This window comes from Zea mays, chromosome 10, assembly GCF_902167145.1.
Source record: "Zea mays cultivar B73 chromosome 10, Zm-B73-REFERENCE-NAM-5.0, whole genome shotgun sequence".
NCBI lineage: Eukaryota > Viridiplantae > Streptophyta > Magnoliopsida > Poales > Poaceae > Zea > Zea mays.
The window spans coordinates 114,521,509-114,533,923 of NC_050105.1; the positions used below are offsets into that span (position 1 = coordinate 114,521,509).

Below are 12,415 nucleotides of genomic sequence, written 5' to 3' on the forward strand. Positions count from 1 at the left end.
CAAAATGGTGTAGTGGAGAGGAAGAATCGAACTCTATTGGACATGGCAAGAACCATGCTTGATGAGTACAAGACTTCGGATCGGTTTTGGGCGGAGGCAGTCAACACCACCTGCTACGCCATCAACCGGTTATATCTACACCGAATCCTCAAGAAGACATCATATGAACTCCTAACCGGTAAAAAGCCCAACATTTCATATTTTAGAGTCTTTGGTAGCAAATGCTTTATTCTTGTTAAAAGAGGTAGAAAATCTAAATTTGCTCCTAAGACTGTAGAAGGCTTTTTACTTGGTTATGACTCAAACACAAGGGCATATAGGGTCTTTAACAAGTCCACTGGACTAGTTGAAGTCTCATGTGACGTTGTGTTTGATGAAACTAACGGCTCTCAAGTAGAGCAAGTTGATCTTGATGAGATAGGTGATGAAGAGGCTCCATGCATAGCGCTAAGGAACATGTCCATTGGGGATGTGTGTCCTAAGGAATCCGAAGAGCCTCCAACTACACAAGATCAACCATCCTCCTCCACGCAAGCATCTCCACCGACTCAAAATAAGGATGAAGCTCAAGTTGATGAAGAAGAAGATCAATCAAATGAGACACCTCAAGATGACGGCATAGATCAAGGGGGAGATGCAAATGATCAAGACAAGGAGGATGAAGAGCAAAGGCCGCCACACCCAAGAGTCCACCAAGCAATACAACGAGATCACCCCGTCGACACCATCCTCGGCGACATTCATAAGGGGGTAACTACTAGATCTCGGGTTGCTCATTTTTGTGAACATTACTCTTTTGTTTCCTCTATTGAGCCACACAGGGTAGAGGAAGCTCTCCAAGATTCGGATTGGGTGGTGGCGATGCAAGAGGAGCTCAACAATTTCACAAGGAACGAGGTATGGCACTTGGTTCCACGTCCTAACCAAAATGTTGTAGGAACCAAATGGGTCTTCCGCAACAAACAAGATGAGCATGGTGTGGTGACAAGGAACAAAGCTCGACTTGTGGCCAAAGGATACTCCCAAGTCGAAGGTCTGGATTTTGGTGAAACCTATGCACCCGTAGCTAGGCTTGAATCAATTCGCATATTATTGGCCTATGCTACTTACCATGGCTTTAAGCTTTATCAAATGGACGTGAAAAGTGCCTTCCTCAACGGACCAATCAAGGAAGAGGTCTACGTTGAGCAACCTCCCGGCTTTGAAGACAGTGAGTACCCTAACCATGTCTATAGGCTCTCTAAGGCGCTTTATGGGCTCAAGCAAGCCCCAAGAGCATGGTATGAATGTCTTAGAGATTTCCTCATTGCTAATGGCTTCAAAGTCGGAAAAGCCGATCCTACACTCTTTACTAAAACTCTTGAAAATGACTTGTTTGTATGCCAAATTTATGTTGATGATATTATATTTGGGTCTACTAACGAGTCTACATGTGAAGAGTTTAGTAGGATAATGACACAGAAATTCGAGATGTCTATGATGGGGGAGTTGAAGTATTTCTTAGGATTCCAAGTAAAGCAACTCCAAGAGGGCACCTTCATTAGCCAAACGAAGTACACTCAAGACATCCTAAGCAAGTTTGGAATGAAGGATGCCAAGCCTATCAAGACACCCATGGGAACCAATGGGCATCTCGACCTCGACACGGGAGGTAAGTCCGTGGATCAAAAGGTATACCGGTCGATGATTGGGTCATTGCTTTACTTATGTGCATCTCGACCGGACATTATGCTTTCCGTTTGCATGTGTGCAAGATTCCAATCCGACCCTAAGGAATCCCACCTTACGGCCGTAAAACGAATCTTGAGATATTTGGCTTATACACCTAAGTTTGGGCTTTGGTACCCTCAGGGATCCACATTTGATTTGATTGGTTATTCGGATGCCGATTGGGCAGGGTGTAAGATTAATAGAAAGAGCACATCGGGGACTTGCCAGTTCTTGGGAAGATCCTTGGTGTCTTGGGCTTCAAAGAAGCAAAATTCGGTCGCTCTTTCCACTGCCGAAGCCGAGTACATTGCCGCAGGCCATTGTTGCGCGCAATTGCTTTGGATGAGGCAAACCCTGCGGGACTATGGTTACAAATTAACCAAAGTCCCTTTGCTATGTGATAATGAGAGTGCAATCAAGATGGCCGACAATCCCGTCGAGCATAGCCGCACTAAGCACATAGCCATTCGGTATCATTTTCTTAGGGATCACCAACAAAAGGGAGATATCGAGATTTCTTATATTAACACTAAAGATCAATTAGCCGATATCTTTACCAAGCCTCTTGATGAACAAACTTTTACCAAACTTAGGCATGAGCTCAATATTCTTGATTCGCGCAATTTCTTTTGCTAGATTGCACACGTAGCTCATTTATATACTTTTGATCATATCTCTTTCATATGCTATGACTAATGTGTTTTTCAAGTCCATTTCACACCAAGTCATAGGTATATTGAAAGGGAATTGGAGTCTTCGGCGAAGACAAGGCTTCCACTCCACTCTACTACTCATCCTTCGCCATCGCTCCAAGAAAAGGACCTTGTCTTTGGGGGAGAGAGTAAAAGCCCAAAGCAAAAGGACCGGACTTCGTCTTTGGTATAATCTTAACTCACTCGTTTTTGACCAAAGGGGAAGAAATTACTTCGAGGGCTCTAATGATTCCGTTTTTGGCGATTAATGCCAAAGGGGGAGAAAGTATGAGCCCAAAGCAACAGGACCGCACCACCACCAATTTCAAAAACTTAGTGCTTTCCAAAAGTATTTATCAATTGGTATCCTATTGTGTTCAAAAGGGGGAGAAAATAGTATTTTAAAATGATATATCAAAACCCTCTTGAACACTAAGAGGAGGATCTCATTTAGGGGGAGTTTTGTTTAGTCAAAGGAGAAGCATTTGAAACAGGGGAGAAAATTTCAAAACTTGAAAATGCTTTGCAAAATCGTATTCATTACCTTTGACTATTTGCAAAAGAACTCTGAAAAGAATTTACAAAAGAATTTTGCAAAAACAAAACATGTGGTGCAAAAGTGGTCCAAAATGTTTTATTGAAAGAAACAATCCATTCATATCTTATAAGTATTTATATTGGCTCAATTCCAAGCAACCTTTGCACTTACATTATGCAAACTAGTTCAATTATGCACTTCTATATTTGCTTTGGTTTGTGTTGGCATCAATCACCAAAAAGGGGGAGATTGAAAGGGAAATTAGGCTTACACCTAGTCCCTAATTAATTTTGGTGGTTGAATTGCCCAACACAAATCTTTGGACTAACTAGTTTGCCCAAGTGTATAGATTATACAGGTGTAAAAGGTTCACACTCAGCCAATATAAAGACCAAGTTTTGGATTCAACAAAGGAGCAAAGGGGCAACCGAAGGCACCCCTGGTCTGGCGCACCGGACTGTCCGGTGCGCCACCGGACATGTCCGGTGCACCAGGGGGACTCAAACTCAAACTCCCCACATTCGGGAATTCCCAGAGGAGACTCGGCTATAATTCACCGGACTGTCCGGTGTACACCGGACAGTGTCCGGTGCGCCAAGGGAGGTCGGCCTCAGGAACTCGCCAGCTTCGGGAAAAGCCAACGACCCGTCCACTATAATTCACCGGACTGTCCGGTGTGCACCGGACTGTCCGGTGTGCACCGGACTGTCCGGTGCGACTCCGGTGCAACGGCTATCTCCGCGCCAACGGCTCTCTGCCGCGCAATAAATGCGCGCTCTGCGCGCACAGATGGCAGGCGTGCCCATACTGGCACACCGGACAAGGAACAGTACATGTCCGGTGTGCACCGGACACCCAGGCGGGCCCACAAGTCAGAAGCTCCAACGGTCAGAATCCAACGGCAGTGATGACGTGGCAGGGGGCACCGGACTGTCCGGTGTGCACCGGACTGTCCGGTGTGCCATCGAGCAGACAGCTTCCCAACGGCCACTTTTGGTGGTTGGGGCTATAAATACCCCAACCACCCCACCATTCATTGCATCCAAGTTTTCCACTTCTCAACTACTACAAGAGCTCTAGCATTCAATTCAAGACACACCAAAGAGATCAAATCCTCTCCAACTTCCACACAACGCCATAGTGCTTAGAGAGAGTGATTTGCTTGTGTTCTTTTGAGCTCTTGCGCTTGGATTGCTTTCTTCCTTCTTGATCCTTCTTTGCAATCAAACTCACTTGTAATTGAGGCAAGAGACACCAAACTTGTGGTGGTCCTTGTGGGAACTTTGTGTTCCAAGTGATTGAGAAAAGAAAGCTCACTCGATCCGTGGATCGTTTGAGAGAGGGAAGGGTTGAAAGAGACCCGGCCTTTGTGGCCTCCTCAACGGGGAGTAGGTTTGCAAGAACCGAACCTCGGTAAAACAAATCTCCGTGTCTCACTGGCTTATTCGCTTGGGATTTGTTTTGCGCCCTCTCTCGCGGACTCGTTTCTTTATTACTAACGCTAACCCCGGCTTGTAGTTGTGTTTATATTTGTAAATTTCAGTTTCGCCCTATTCACCCCCCCTCTAGGCGACTATCACTCTAGTTTCAATACACATCTTGTGAGAGCAATTAAGTGAGGAAATCCTCCTATTCTCAATTGAACTTGGTTTTATATTTCACTAACCCCATTTATAGACCAAGTTTGTTGTTTTAGTTAAGTTTTTTCAGGATCACCTACTCACCCCCTCTAGGCGCTCTCAGCGTGGGCACGGTCATGGGCCGTGGCTTGGAATGTTGGGCCGGCACAGAGGAAAATTTAGGTTGGACCGGGTGAGGCTTCGGCCCAGGCGCACTAAAGACTTCCTTTTCTCTTTTCTTTTCTTTTTTCTTTTTCTTTTTCTTTTCTGTTTTCTATTTTGTTTTCTTTTACTTCAAATCAAATTCAAATCTAAGTTTAGCAAATCAAATGGAACAAACAAAGGATACCAGTATATGATGCATATATATATATTATTTAGTATTGATTGAAAAGAACCATGTCTCAATAAAAGATATCACATACTAAAATAAATTCTAATATTATTTCTTATAACAGACATAAAAGAACTACATAAACTTTTATCCGTTCATGGTCATATGTGCCATTATCTATGCATTTGCATAATTTAAGATTTTCTAGCTGATATAAATATTTGTTAGTGTTATATCGGATCCTACACTTAGAAAAATTCTGGCTCCGCCACTGTTTGTAAGTGGCAAACAACGTGCATGAAGCCCACGGGTTGGCTGTAAAATACTACTACCCGATTTGGTAAGAGAGAGCTATGGAGCTAAATATTCTGTTTGGTTCCGTGTCTAATTTATCATATTTTACTTAGGGATGGCAATGGGTACCCGAAACCCGAAACCCGATGGGTAAAAACCCTATTAGGGCATGGGTATGGCGGATTTTGATACCCATGGGTATTTTATTGGGTCATTTGTTATGCCCATCGGGTACGGTGGGCGTGGGTATGTTCTCTGTTGCCCCATACCCGCTACCCGATGGGGAACCCGCTAATATATGATACGTGGGTCCGGATTTATATGTCTCATATAAAATGAATTTGCTCTCGCTATTTGCTAACCCTAAGAATCAATGCTATGTTTTGTGTGATTTGAAGGCATAATGTTGTCATTTAATGTTGAATATTGTTGAACCTGTGATAAAATTATGTTGGGTTCAATACATTTGTTATGGTGGTACTTATTATTGCGATTCAAATGATCATGTCTATCGTAATGTTAATGGGTATGGGTACCCGATGGGTACCCGCTACCCATGGTGGGTATGGGTATGGCGTAATTTTGTACCCATGATGGGTAGTGGGTATGGGTCAATTTTTTCCTAGTGGGTATGGGTATGGCTTCGTGTGCCCACTGGGTACCTTACCCACTGCCATCCCTAATTTTACTTAACTTTTCTGTCTAAGATTAGTCTTTCAATTCGAATAAACTAACTTTAGTCAAAGTATGGCGTAGTTAGCGACGCAACTCGGGTCATCCGTCTGCTCCGCATGCTTCGATATGCACACACCAGTTGCACTCATATGTTTGTCGCTGTCTTCCGCCGTCGCTTTTTTTGCTTTGCGGCTGTCCCTTACCGAGATGTTGCTCGCTCGATCGCTTCAGCCTGCATACTATCTGCATAGATATAGACTATATAGCTAGAGAGACCAAGACTCACTATTTAGACCAGCTCCATAATACTATATGCTAACAGAGTGTGTCCTGTTTCCTTGCGTCGTTCGCGTAAATAGAATTCTCGATTCTTTTACGAAGAAATCTTAAATTAAAGGCTTATTCACATGCATGAGCGCAGATAGAGCATGAGCGCAGATAGAAGAGGTGACGAACTATTTAATTTCATCTTGCTCATAGGGGTAGAGCGCAGATAGAAGAGGTGACTACATCTTCACTTTCTACAAAATCTAGTCTCAGGAGAAATAAGAAAGTCTATACGCGCGCGTGTGCTGGCTCGCTTCGTCATAATTTACATTCTAGTTTTAGTTTTAAAATTATCCGTTTTTAACATGTTGACCCCAGAACATCCGTCTAACATAAAAAAACTGCCCGATAGTTGTGTCAATAATATATGCTGGAAGCCTGATACTATTATTAACATTAAAAAAATATTTCGGAGCGTTCAATCTCCGGATCTCCTTTTTGTTTGAGGCTTGTGCTTTTTACTCTAGTTTTAAAGTCTTAATTACTCCGTCCGTTTCAATTTATAATTCATTTGACTTTTTACTCCAATTTTTGACCGACTTGTCTTATTTAAAATAAAATTCATAATTGTTATTAGTTTTTATTATAATATCGTTTAGCATATAATATATTTTAAGTATGACTTTAAGTTTTTTTCTAGTAATTGAATATGACAAGTCGGTCAAACTTAACACAAAAACGTAAAACGATTATAAATTAGGACATATAAAGTATAGTTTTCTCACTGACTCGTTTAGAGGGATTAAAATATGTAGTCCTTTTTCTCAACATTTTTCGAGGTCATTTTTATGTTATCATTAGGACATGCATGTGTTGTCTTTACGTTTCATATTCTATACTTAAACATAAAATGAAACGGTAGTGACATACGAGTATTTTGCTAGTCTCTACTATATAAACACTAGTTTGCACGGTTCTACCATCGTCGTACGTTTTCATGCTCTCTATCTCCCCATGTAATGGGCTGGCACAATTGGCTCGAGCAGCCCACACGCCGCATACTATTCTCTATCTCTACTATATAAACACCATCCACTGTCATATGTTTGTTCTCTCTCTTCCACGTAATGGACCGACATAATTGGCTTGAGTAGCCCACACACGCCGTATGTCTCTCCTTCCCTTAGAGCATCTCCAACAGCGTGACCTATAAAAATATCCTATAATTTAAAAATAGTATATTGTATAGGATTTAGGATACCAACAAAATATTCTACTTCAACAATAAAGCCTCAAATCTAGATTATAGGGTAGACCACTACGGTGTAGTATATTTGAGGCACTTAAGAGTGTGCCTTATATTTTTTTGACCAAATTTTATAAAATGAGGCGCTGTTGATGTATTTTTCTATGTAGAGCCCTATAATTTTTTTGACCAAATTTTATAAACTGAGACATTGTTGATGTGTTTTTTCTACGTAGAACCCTATATTTCAATTTGAGGCACCGGTTTGAGACATTGTTGGATATGCTCTTAGGCCGCGCAAACTTGTGACACAAAATAGCATTTGCATCGACGATCATATATCCCATGTTAATATCGTAATCATTGTGGTCTAACATTTTATTGAACAATTTGTGCGGCGTTGCAACGCACACGCATTGTGCTGGTATTATTAGGCCACCACTTTCCATCTTCTATCTTTTTTTCCTTTAGGGCTAAAGTGCAAATTCTTGTCACGAGAACAGATGCAAAACTTTGCGATCGTTACCTTTGTCATCACTTTCTCAAGTGGGGATGAGGATCATCAATCCTCATCATAGATTTTGATTCATGGAAGTTTCCTGGTAATTTCCTGGAAATTTCCTAGGACCTTGTAGTGGGTGAACCCTAATCCAAAATAAGGAGCCGATAGAGGCACAATGCACCCTTCTTTCTTCTTTCTAGCTTGAGATCTAGACGTACGATACCATGCAAACCTAACAAATGCCAGATCAAAAAGGCGAGGTGTACTAGAAAGCTTCAACGGTAAATATAGATCATGGAACCATGTTCTAAATCCTGTTCATATTTTCTACAACATAGATTCAGGTCTATTGGAGTAGAGTACTCCGCTGAAAATGTAACAGATCTCCCTCATAAGATCCAACGAAATTTCTAGGTTGAAGGTTGCGGATCCTTTCGATTTCTAAGCTTTCTTGTGTGCTCCTATCTTCGTCTCTAAATAATTAATTTCAAGTAGATGTTCTAAACCATCTTTTATTTTAATTTTGTTTTTCCCGCAAAGAGTAGTAATATTGAAAAAATATAGCAGATATATTCTATGTTTATATATACTAATTATTTGATATATATATATATATATATATATATATATATATATATATATATATATATATATATATATATATATATATAGGGACGAGGTAATGGAAGCCCTGGGCTTCCATTAGTACCAGGAAGCCCCAGCCAGGTATAGCTACGTCCCGTACCAGCATGCGTCCCATCGGGCATGAGTTCTTACTTGAACATATTTTAGCGTAAAACTTGAACAAAAACAGCGTAAATGATTACGAATTTTAGCGTAAATCGTAGATCTGTTTTGAAACGGCGAATGCGACCCGAAAATTACGGCGTAAAAATCTCGCGCGTCCCATCGTGATCGGGTTCTGACTCGGATAGATTTTAGCGTAAAACATGAACCAAAACAGCGTAAATGAGTATGAAATTTAGCGTAAATCTTATATCTGTTTCGTAACCGTAAATGGGTCCCGAAATTACGGCGTAATAATCGCGTGCGTCCGAACGTGCGCGGGTTTTGCTCAAATAGATTTTAGCGTAAAACGTGAGCTAAAACAGCGTAAATGAGTACACAATTTAGCGTAAATCGTATACCTGTTTCGTATACCAAATTTACGGCGTGAAAATCGCGCGCCATCGGTCGTGCGCGGGTTCTGGCTCGGACGGATTTAAGTGTAAATCGTGAACCAAAACAACGTAAATGAGTATGAATTTTAGCGTAAATCGTCCATCTGTTTCATAATAACGAATGTAGACCGAATGTATCTCTCAGCGCATGAGGTTGTCATAAAACACATCAAGAAATGTCGTAAATTGGTGTAAGATACAACAAGAAGTGATCTGGGCTAATTTTAGTGTAAAATGCAAGCTAACCATCTACAGGAGAACTGTTTCAGATTTTACAATATGATATAAGAGATAATTAATCCTGTTCATGTTGCCCTTATATTTTGTGTAGAGGTCCTTCAAGTCCGTTTTCTCATAATCTGACCCTCTATATTTAGCTTCAAATTCTTCAATGTCAGCCTCCGTGACCTGGGAATAAAGATTAAATTAAGTACCATTATATATAAAAATATACAACTTGTCCCCAAAATACTGTCACTCTGGCTATACATCTGAACAAGCCAAAAGGGTATTCTTTTAGAGACAGAGCAACAGAGCTAGTTTTATGCCACAACAGAGTTCTTGCTACTGTATTTCCCTAAAAAATATCATTGTAAATTAATAGACATCATTAGCCTACAATTAATATAGAAGCAACCATACTTTCTTGTACATTGTTCTGAAGTACTCCTGAAGATTGTTTGCTGCTTCTCCCACCAAGATTGTTTTTAATGTTATGTACTTAAATAATATATATACACTAAAAACCAATATATATGCATAACCAAAAATATATATATATATATATAAATATAAAATGTCTCATAATTGTACAGAATGAAGCAACAAATATCATTAGCACGAGTATATATATGAAAAATTGACAAACAACACTAGCTAATTATGATAAGATTATTACTTGCCATTAACCAAAAGTGGATAACACAACCCCAGGCTCATGACTATTGATTTATAGAGAACCCAGTTGATTTATTTGTACTGTGTAGCTAGCAACCAACCATATAGCCTAATTACGTAATGGGAATCACCTATATACAATGTTTTATGCATGTTTGCATAGCATACAAGTAATCACCTTGGCATTCCGCCGTTGCATCTCATCAACTCCTCGACCTGCAAGCAATACTGGAAGTAGCACTCCAGCCCTGCGCGAAGTCCCAGCTGTGTTCTTCAATAAGAGGCGGTGGCCAATCAAAACCGTCGTCACTGCCTCTGCTTCTTCCCTTTCCGTGGCTAGCTCCTACCTCGAGTCTGTCAAACAGCAAGTGCTTGAGTTGCTCCCCTGCTCTCTCCCCTTCACCAGCGTCGGTCGTCCTCCAGTGACTACAGCCACCTGGTCGGCGGCGTCGACGAGGCAGTCGATGGGCGGCTTGGACTGGGCGAGGAGCCAGTTCAGGGTCTTGCTGGCCTTGTCGAACCCGAGGCGGTCCTGCAGCGCCAAGAACTCTCACGCGACCCCGACCGAGAGCCGCATCCGGCGGTCGCGGAGGCCCTGCGCGTGCGGATCTTGCTGTGCTGAAGCGTCCGGAACGACCGCTTCCGTAGTACAGCCGCGACCTGGACGCTGGCGTCATCCACCACCGGCGGCGACCCGTTGCTCGGCAACTCCCTCTCCCCCGCCGGTGCCTGCATAAAAGAAAGCAGAAGCGGAGGCTGTGAGATCTGGTAGCCACGGCCGTGCTGCGCTAGGTGGATCCGGATCTGGGCGGGGTGGTTGTCTGGATCGGGGAGTGGGGCTCGGAGGCGATGGCAGCGTGAGTGGAGGTAAAACTGCCGCCACTGAAACCCTATTTTTCTTGCAAACAGCCGCCGTCGGGAAGGCTGGATAGTGTGATCCGTTTTATACGATGGTGTTACAGCAAAATAAGCGTAAAACTTATGTACAACAAAGCGTAAAGATGATGTTAGGTCGACCGATTGAGTGGGGGTCAGGGCTTTCTCTAATTAGAGTGAGCCCAGGGCTCCTAATACTATAACTATATATATATATATATATCAAATAACTAGTCGGTTGCCCGTACGTTGCGACGGCTCACAATAATAACTACGTAAACTATCTACCAAAAAGATCTTAAGATTTTTTTTATTGTCTCTGCTCTTCGCATAATTTTTTTGATTTGACTAAGCGAGTCGACATCGTGGTAAAGGAAAGGGCATGTAGACAGGCGATGTCGTGCCATCGAATGAGTACCATGGGCAACAAAACAGGGACCCTATCCCTCGCCTCCCCCACTTCCAAGGTTTCGTAGACCAGGAAGGGAAGGAAAGAGGCAGACATACCTGTTCGTTGTCGGAGAAGGACACGACGAAGACATAGACATCTAGAGGCGACATAGGTAGTATATCGCTAGATACATACAAGGAGAGAGCACACAAGCGGAGAAAGAAGCCCAGCCAGAGCAGCTCCAAACCGAGAGGCACCCGCACTAGGCGTTAGTCCGAAAAGGGCGAGAGAATGCGAGTGTCTTCCAGCCCTGAACCCGCCGAGGCGACACAACACCACCACCAACTATGTAGCATATGCTGACTGCTGCCGCGCTACAGGCTTTGGTTGTCCAATATCTCAGATCTGGACTCGTCATCGCCAAGATAACCTAAGCGTGGCAGGCACCATCGTGTCCCCTCGGTGACACGTACGAAGAAAAGCTAGGAGCAAGATCGACTCGCCCGTACCCGCGTTGACGAGCGTCGGTCGGCTCGCGGCTGCGACCGTGGGTAGGGGCAACAGATTGGGGAGGAAGAACAGGGCGAAGGCCGCGAAGACGAATGGGACGTCCGACGACAGCGAAAATGATGGTGCGTGTATGCTGTGAAACACCCTGGTGGACGTACTGCGCTGGTCAGTGTCGAGGCTGATGTCGGACGAATACGGAGAGGATGCGCCTGCTCCCACGCCCTCTGCCGAGAATGCGTGGCGCAGATGCGGAGGCATGAGTGGAGAGAGAAAAGAAGCAGGATGACGAACGAGGTGGCAGCAACTAAGACAAGGACCATCATTATCGTGCGGAGGTATAGATGGCCAAATGAGTCGTGTCTGGCGGGCTGGTCCGGGGCACGACCCATTTAATAGTGTCTAGGCCAGCCAGACACGATCGTCGTGTCGTGTTTGGGCCGTAGCCTCGGTCCGTAGTGCTGATCCGGCCCGACACGATTATATTTTTTTTATTTTACAAAATTCGTATATACATATGTACTATTTATATTCAATATTAAAAACAATTGACCATGATGTTCTACTGGTTAGACGACTTCACTCAGTATCACCCGCCCTTCTTCAATCAGTGTCACCCGCCCTTATTCAATCAAGGTTTGGGTTCGAACCCCACCTCCTACACCACTTTTTGTATAGAGAGATGG

General features: G+C 43.0%; 1 pseudogene; it reads right to left on the minus strand.

Moving 5' to 3' along the window:
• Positions 1-10,129: 10,129 nt before the first annotated feature.
• Positions 10,130-12,052, minus strand: LOC103642722 (transcription factor TB1-like; annotated as a pseudogene).
• Between the last annotated feature and the right edge of the window lie 363 nt (positions 12,053-12,415).